This window comes from Sturnira hondurensis, unplaced genomic scaffold, assembly GCF_014824575.4.
Source record: "Sturnira hondurensis isolate 20B ecotype Veracruz unplaced genomic scaffold, ASM1482457v3 Scaffold0010600, whole genome shotgun sequence".
NCBI classification, from domain to species: domain Eukaryota; kingdom Metazoa; phylum Chordata; class Mammalia; order Chiroptera; family Phyllostomidae; genus Sturnira; species Sturnira hondurensis.
Genome location: NW_028083231.1, coordinates 149,931 through 158,880, shown reverse-complemented (window position 1 = coordinate 158,880; position 8,950 = coordinate 149,931).

Genomic DNA, 8,950 nt, shown 5'->3' with positions numbered 1-8,950 from the left:
AGACCCCCTCCCCCTCCATGTGGCTGCTGCCTTGGGCCTTTCTGGCAGCTAAGGGCTGTAGGAGCTTTGCTTGGTTTTCTTAATCTTTTTTCTCCCTTCATTTTCTATTTCTCTTCTTGTTTTTCTTTCTTTTTAAACAATTTCATTTCAATCACAGCCCCAGCTCAGACATTCAAATTTTTGTGGGTTTTTTTCTGTGGATCTTTCCTAGGACTGGGGAATTTGGCGGGAGAAACCACGGCGGTGTGGTGGCCTCCCTCACCCTGCCCATATCCTCTGCTCCTGAGGATCGGGAAGAAACCGGCCCCTGTGTATTCTGGAAGAAAATACCCCTTCTCCACCCAGCCCAATGGAGCCAGTACTGGGTAGCCCCTTTCCAACTCAGCAGCTCTGTCTATGGCACAGGGTGGGACGAAGAGGGATTGGCAGAGCCTTGAGGGGAAAAGACCATCTCAAGGGGTCACGGGGCCCATTCTCCTACACGGAGGACCTGCGGGCCAGCCCTCAGCCCATGGAAATGGCTGCTGAGGGTGCAGCAGCAGGCTAGAGCCTTCCTGCCTACTCCACCCTCTGAGTGAGCACCCTCCACTGGAAAAGCTGGAGGCTGATATGGGAATGGAGAATGCTGGGCCTCTCGGAGAGAGTGGGAAGAAAGAGCTGAGTGGTATAAGCTTCTGGAAAAGCTCAATACAAGGAAGTACTTCTCCCAGAGGGCCCTGTCTAAACACCAGTTTGCTGCCGGAAAAGAGAGGGAGGTCCCTGACTTGGGAGGTATGCAAGCCCAGAGAGGCAAATTGGGATGAGGAGGGATGGGTTGCTACAGTGGAGGAGTGGACAGCTCTATAAAGGGCATTCCTGCCCAGAGCCCTGGGTTCTTTGAAGGAGGCCTGTGCAGGTCAGGGGCTGAAAATGGGGCTGAGAACCCATTTACCTGGGGGGGGGGGGGCAGGCGGGGGCAGGGGTTGTGCAGGTGTAAGGAGAATCAATGGAGACTGTAGGGCCCCGGGAAGACCCAGGCACTGCATGCAGTGAGAGCTAACACTCTGTTCAGGGGGGAAACTTGGCCATGGATCCCAGCAGGGCTTCAGCCATATGTCAGTGCTTGGAAAACAGGTTGGAAAATGAGACCAGTGGAGAGGCACTGACCCCACTGAGCCATGGGGATAGGCTGGCGGGCAGTGGAGGCTGAGGCAGCCGCCACATGAAGCACCTCACTCTGTGCAGCAGGCACAGAAATGTATAGCCATCCGAGCACCTTTATCCAGTGGCCTCCCTGCCCTGGAGCAGCAGGCTGTCAGTGGCAGCTATGCAGGCCACTGGGCAAGAGGAAAGTCCCAGAGAGCTTCTCAACCTTGCTGTTCTAACTGCTTTGAGCAGCAGACCCCAGAGTATGGAGCAAATCTTAATCAGGTACCCCCTAACAGACATCACCAATCAAATCTGAAGTTCAGAGGTGTACCTCTCCAGCAAGGAAGAGAAGGCATTGGCATCTGCTGCATCTAGCAGGGATGAAGGCCTTATCCCATGGGCTGCATAAACTCCTGCCCTGGAGAAGGGGGAGCCTTTGAGGGACAGAGGCTTTCTCCAGCCTCACCCCTGAGATTCTCCAGGAAGAAACAGAGATCAAAGGACTTCTCACCACGTCCCCTGGTGAGCACCAAAGGCAGGCTCTTGAAGGGAAGGCAAGCAGGTGTGTGTGTGTGTGTGTGTGTGTGTGTGTGTGTGTGTGGTATGTGATATTTCATGGGAAGAATTCAGTTTATGGGGTGAGGGATGAACATGAAAGTGAGGGACCTTTGCATATTTGATGGGGAAGAGCCTCAAGGCTACAGGCATCCCAAACTTTGACATAGGCGATAAGCCAACGCATTCCCAGAGCAAGAATGACACTGACTTGCCTGAAGGTGGCTGTCATTTACCTATCCCAAGTTCCCTGGGGACTGGCCTGACCAAGTACGAGGTATTGGGATAGCATAAGTCTGGATGATTCCAGATATGGCACAGTGGGTCTGACAGATGTGGCTTGCCACGAGTGTAGGCTCAGGGGAGTCTAGTGGTTTCTGGTTGTAGTGCTCCATGAATGACACTGTCAACCTAGGAGCCTACTGATGGCTGCCAGTTCTAGAGCACTCTCATTCTAGGCCTGTGTCCGCACTGGGAGTCTATTGGCACATGAGGATGGAGACGCTGCGCTGGGACCTTGGCCTCTTCTTCCTATCACTTCTGGTCCCTGTGCTGGGTGGGGACTATGGCAACCCCAGGCAAGGGCAGCGGGAGAGCCAGCCATCGAGAGGGGCAGGAGATTCCCTGCCCATATGGGACACCTAGGCAGTGCCGCCCTCACACACTATCAAACCCTGCCCTGCCTAGGGCTTCCTGCTTTAGAGTCCCACCCCGACTTCCTAGATGCTACCCATTCCCAGGACACACGCTCCAACAAGAGCACACTTCTCCTGCCCAGGACCTCGATCAGGTCGCAGGCCACCTCTAGGGCCTCTCCCCTCCAAGCGTGAGTCTTGCTTGAGGTCTGAAGTTATGTGGGGGTATGGACAGAACCAGGCTGGTGCACCGGCTGTACCCACATGTGAGCTCCTAGCCCCAGTGGAGCCAGGGGTGGAACCCACGCAAATGAGGGGAGAGGCCAGGGATGGGGTCTTTATTTGTCCTCTTGCTCCAGGCCCCACACATGGTTGGGCCAGGGGTGAGGGGGAGGCTGGCCGGGTCCCTATGGGCTTTTGGGTTCCCAACTTGTGCCTTCTCCCTCCACATTTGCAGCACTCCAGGCAGCCACTTGAAGTGCAGTTAGGAGTGGACGAGTAGCATGTGTTTGGGGTAGGGTGGGGGAGGTGCTCAGCCTCCCCCAGGCGGCAGGAAAGGAAATGGCAGGCAGGATGGCCCCCTCCGCAGGGAGACACTTGGGTCTAGACAGCTTGGCAAGGCCGGCAGGGCTGAGTCACATGTGTCTGGAGCTGGAGACACGAGCGCCAGGACGGGAACATGAACGTGCCCACTAGGGAGGACTGGGTGGGGGAGGGGGGCCCAACCTCCTCCTGGCTCCCTTGCCCTCCGCCCAGCAGGAGCCCCATTTCTGCTCAGCCTCTGTCTTCTGCCTGAGGCCCCTTGATGCCCACCTGGAGGGGCAAGGGCAGCTTTCACAGGGGGTCGAGCAGGGCCCACGTTATTGGCAGGGACCAACTGGAATTTCAGACAGAGAGGGAATGGGTAAAGTGACTCCCCCCAGCCCCCCATCTCAGTCACGGCTCTGCTCCTTCAACCCAGCAGCATTCCCCACCTGGGCCCTTTTCCCCCCAAAGCCACCCTTGCTGCACTCTGCCCTCTCCTTCCACCTTCTACTGTCACCCTCCCCAGAGATGACCACAGGGCAGCAGCTGAAGGCCTCGGCTCCTCTCTCCCTGCCTGCCAGGCTCCTTGCTACCCGCCATCCCATCCCCAGCCATCATTGTCCCGTTCAGGGTGCTGTGTATCTTTTCCCGCCTCCTCTCTCTGTCTGTTTTTCTGTCTCTCATTTCCTCACTCAGGAACACCAGGTCTCAGGCAAGGAAGCACACCACATGAGTCTGTACCAGCTGATGTATTTAGTGCTCACAAAGCATCTGCAAGAAAAGTTTAATTGGGACCAGATCCTCTGAGGTTTCAATGGCATTAAAACAAGATGAGTTTTCTCTTGGGAAGAAACTGCTGGCAACAGGAAGAGGGCATGGAAAGTTTGGCTTTTTTGTTTGTTTGTTCTCCGAGCTTGAAGAGGGAAAGAGCCCCTGTACATTGATGTATATACTGTAGATGTGTGAACACACGCCACAAAGGTACACCCAGCATCCTAGTGCACACGAGCACACGCACACACTGCTTTTGATGTTACTCAGACACAATGTGGAAGACTCATAATCGGGCCCGTTCCCATGCTCTGGGGGTCTCCCTAGGGATGTCTTTTGGGACAGAGCCTCTCTTCTGCCCTAGGCCCTGGCAGGAGGTCTGGCACCCAATAGGGGGGTTGATGTACTTGTCAAATGACAGATAGTAGAAGGGTGGGACAAGCAGCCCAGATTTTAGCCCCAAGGCCCAGATTCATGCATGGAACTGCCTTCTAGATGTCACTGCTAGGTTGTCTAATTACCAACCTCACGTGTGACTGGTGGGGAGCTGAACTTCCCAGCTTCTACCCCAGGCTCACTTGGCCGGCAGCTCTGACTCTACCCACTTCCCCCACCTGAGGCCTCCACCCTGGGCCAGCCATGATCATCGTTCCCCCCCCCCCCGGAGGGTACAGCTGCCTCCACACTGGTTCCTGTCTTCTGCTCTTGGGCCCTCAACAAGTCTGTGTTCCACCCTGCAGCCTCAGCGATCATTTTTATGATGTAAGTCAGATCATGTGAGTCCTCTGCTCAGAAGTCCATAGTAGATTCCTGTCTCCTTCAAGGTCAAAGCAAAATTGGCCTGCCACCCTTGGACACCCTGTCAAGCTAGCCCTAATTGCCCTTTACCAACCTCGCCTTCACTCAGCCTGCTCCCACACTGGTCCCTTGTTTGTTCTCGCATTGGACCAAACACATTCCTGCCTCAGGGCCTTTGCACTACCTGTCCCTCCTTTTTGGAGGACTCTTTACTGGAGCTCCTTTTGCCTGGCCATTTCCTTTTCACTCATATCTCCATCTAAATGTCACTTTCTCACAGTCCTCATCTGATCCCCTGTCAAAAATGCACCACCCTCAAATCACCATGGCTGGTCCCTTTCCTTCTGATGGGGTCCCTGTGCTCCCCACTAGACTGTCAGTTCTGTGAGTGCAGGGGAGCTGACCATACAGTTTACTGTTACAAGGCAGGGGCTCAGAAACATTCGGTGAGTAAAGAATTTATTCTCCAGTTCTCCCTTGGTAGGTGGAAAGGTCTCAGCTAAGGAGCCTTGAGGGATGAAGAGCATTGCTTTGGCATACTCTGAGCCGCCAATCTGAGTCTCGACTTGTGCTGGGTGTATACACATGCGTGGACATTGGGCCACAAGAAAGAGATGGGCAGGAGAAAAGGGGGCAGGAGTCTCTTCTTCGCCCTTAGAATTCTGGGCTTGTGCAGCTAGAAGCAACCTTGATCAGCTAATGCAGTTTCTCTAGGCTCCTTCCAGCTCTCAGATTCTAGAACTTTCTAAGGAGCCCATGTCCACCACATTGAGATGAGGAGGCTGAGGCCCTGAGTAGGGAAGCTCGCTCCCAACATTAAAGGGCCTGTCTGTCCAGGGAAGGCTGGGAGCCCAAAACTCTTTCCAGCAACCTCAGGCTGCATCCCTCTTTCCTGGAAAATGCCGACACTCTCCCACCCTGTGCTCCAGACACCAGGCTCAGGGTAGTGCTGGCCAGGGGCCCTGCCTGCCTCAGCCCAAGTCCATGAGTGAGCTTTGTGTGCAGGAGAGGCAGCTGTGGGAGGGCCCCTCTGATTCTGCCAAGACCCCGCAGGCTGGCTCTGCTCTGTGGGGTTCCTTCAAGGTCCCCACGATGGCCGGGCACCCCAAGACTGGACAGAGTAGGTGGCTGAGTGGCCACTGGGCCCCCAGTAGGGGAACAACATCTAGGACAGGACTCCACAGGAGCTGGGGAAGTGAGTGGCCAGGCCTCACCCCTTCCTGCCTAGGTGGGTAGGAGCAAGGGTCCCTCCCTTCTCCAGGCCACTGTGCCAAAGGAACCTGGGAGCAGGCTTCCCCTCACCCCCAGCCCAGCTAATGGGAACCAGATGGCAGGATGTTTAGTCAGTGCCTGGGGAGCAGTGAACAGGGAAATGGGTTGGGGGACAGGATTCCAGAATCCTTCCCCAGGCAGGGGGAGGGTCAGAGTTCAGAGTCCCACCACAGTTGTCTCCAAGGGCCCACCTCAGGGGAGGGCAGGAGACCTGGCCTCTGGCATCTGACTTGGGTGAGCCCAACCCCCTTGTGGTTCCTTCTCGGTACTGGAGGTGGTGGCTGGGGGCGGGGGAGGGGGTGGAGCAGTGTGCACTCTTCCAAGATCCCTGAGCAAATCTCACTCATTCTCTGAGTCACACCTCGGGCTTCCCAGGCCTAAGTGCTCCCCTCCCCCAGCTTCAGCATGCCACCAGCCCAGGACATCCTGTGTTACCCACAGGCGCACAGGCAGACAGTGGCTTCATCCTTGGCTCCCGAGGTGCTTGCTCACCCTCACTCCTCAGACAGTTCCTGTCTCTGGTCTGCATGTGGCATGGTCCCAAATTCAGGCTATGAACCAGAGCCCTGGACTGGACAAGGGATGGGGTGTCCCTGCTGCACCCTACGAGCTGTACATCTAGCTGTTACTCAGACCCAAATGGACAGGTGCTGAAGAGCCCACTGAAGACCCACTTGGCGGGAACTCCCCGCCCTGACCATCCTCCAGCCCCTCCCAGGTGGCCCTAAACAGAGGCCTTGAACCCCATGTGGTGATGGGAAGCTTCTTCCCTACAGCCCTTTCCAGCCCTGCTCTCCCCCGCCCCCTCCCCCATTTAAACCTTGCCTACAATTAACTCATTTTTAAAGAACGCTTCCAAACATAAGTCAACACTGGACAGAGCTGTAGGAAAAGCTTCCTCAACGCTGGCCCTGAAGAGCCTCGTGATGAGCCCAGTCTCTTGGCTATCCCCTGCCCACCCTCGGCTGCCATGGCTGAGCTGGGGGTCAGGGCCCACTGAGGGCTATCCCAGGGCCTGTGGCCAGATATCCCTTTTGTGGCTTTTTGCCCCACCCTGCTGCCGCTGCCTTTAGGCCTGGCCTCCTGTCCACCTTGCCCCATCCTGACCAGCAGGTGCCCCTCTGACCCAGAGGGCATATGTGAGGCAGGAGGGCATCTAGGGAGCACCTGATAACAGTGGTTACCCTGGAACCTGAGACTCTTGACCAAGAAGTCTGGGGGTACCTATGAAATGGCCTTGCCCAGGCCACCGTCAGGCCACCCAGGCCAAGGGTCCCTGAGGATCCCGGCAGCCCTGGTGCACACACAGTCCAATGTAGATGTGGAGGGAATAGCCAGGGGTGTCACAGGGCATGTAACCTTCTCCATTTTATAGATGTGGATGCCTGCCACTGCCCAGAGGTAGGCAAGGAGCTGGTACAAGGACCGGGAGCTCAGCTGCGTACTGCAGCGCCATCCTGAGGCAAGACCATGTCCAGGTGGCCCTGGGACTCTAAGCACTGGGTCCAACTTGCCGCCCTAGCTCTGCCCATGTGTTCTGTTTCTTCTGGACTTGGGAGTCCTCAGCACTAGTGCCTGTGGCAAAAGCCCACAGGTTTCCAAACGTTCCAGAGCTCCATTGCCCAGGTAGCCCTGGCCCCTGGCCCCTCTGCCAAGAACCCAAGAGGCCCTGGGGCCTGCTGTTAATAGGGCCCAGCCCCTCTCCTTTCCAGGCCATGGAGGTAGGGCCTGGCAGCCTCAGGTGGGCGGCCTGCTCTGTGGTGGGCCTCACAGGCCTGCTGTGTGTGGAGACAGAAGCCCCATTCATGGGGGCCACTGGGCTTGGGCCAGTAGAGAATAAATGCAGGCCTTACAGAGAAAGAGCACGAGTGCTCAGGTCCAAGAAAAAAATCAATCTCTCTTTCTCCTCAGGTGGGAGCAGGGGATGTTGTGGGGAGTGGAGAGCAAGGCCTGGGGGGGGGGGGGTTGTTTGGAGAGGGCCTTTCTGGAGGAGGGCCAGGGTGGGTGGGGGAGACTCCAAGCACTACAGCCAGGAGCTCAGGGAGAGGCACTGTTGAGTGCCATCCTGAGTGGGTCCCATCCTGCCATCATGGCCACTCCCACCTCTCTCAGCTGTTCACTGTCTCTGCCGACTCAGGCAACCTGCGTAGGCTGTGCACGATGGCCGTGAAGAGCATGCTGCTCCCTGTCCTTGCTCATTGCATGGGGTGCTGCCCTGGAGAGGACTTGGCGAAGCAGGGACTGAGCCTCAGAGCGCCCATAGCCCCACCAGCCCCCAGGGACTTGCCCACCCGGCAGCCACTGCTGTCCATCCTCCCTGGGCCTCCTGATGGTGAGTAGGTGGCACCAGCAGGAGGAGGCTGGTAGGAAGGGAGCACCTTACCCCACTAGTGGAACACCTCTAGAGCTGGGCCATAGGGAGAAAAAGCTGGTCAGCTGAGGCGATCCAATGGTGCCCATCTTGGGTGCTGGACGGGGGCCCATGGGCCTCGGAGAACCCTCCCTGGAGGGCAAGGGGATGTTGCAGACTCTAAGAAGCCTGGTACCCATTGCCCAGGGTGGAAGCAGGGGAAGTAAGAGATCCCCCTCCAGGAGTGGCCACTGCAGCTGCGGCTAGAAGAATGGATCTGGATTTGGTGGTTAGGGAGTTGAACTCACTGCCCTAAGCCTACTGGGGAGACTGAGAGAAGGGTGGGAAGCTGAGAGTGGAGGGCCCAGTGCTCGAGTGGGATGGCACAAGGGCCCCAGGAAACTGGGCTACAGTGTGGCCTTGATCTCATATGCCAGTGGATGGCAGCCCATCACCAGGCCTCAGGGTGGGGCGGGGCGGGGCCAGGGGGTGGACCTGAATTGGAGGCTTATGGTCAGTACTGGTTAAGAGGGGGCTGCCATGCAGTGGAGGGGAGGCCTGGGAGCTATTGCCCCTCCTTTTCCATGGATGATGGCCCCTTTAGGTGGCCTCTAGGCTCCCCTTGACCCCAACAACCTCCCCTCCCAGTAGGTACTGGAGCTCCCACCTCTGAAAGCCAACTGCCAGGAAACCCTTTTAGCTCCCCAGAGGCTATCCTCACCCTCGCTTCCCATAAAACACCCACAGGTACCCGGAGACATAGGAACAGCCCCAGGCCCTCTGCCTAGGGCCACCAAAGCTAGGGCCTCCTAGAGTGGGCCCAGGAGCCTACCTATGCCTTGTCCCAGCAGGCTGGAGGGTTCCCAGCAGTAAAGGGGATGCCCTCTCAGTTCTGAGAGGCAGACAGGGTGACTCT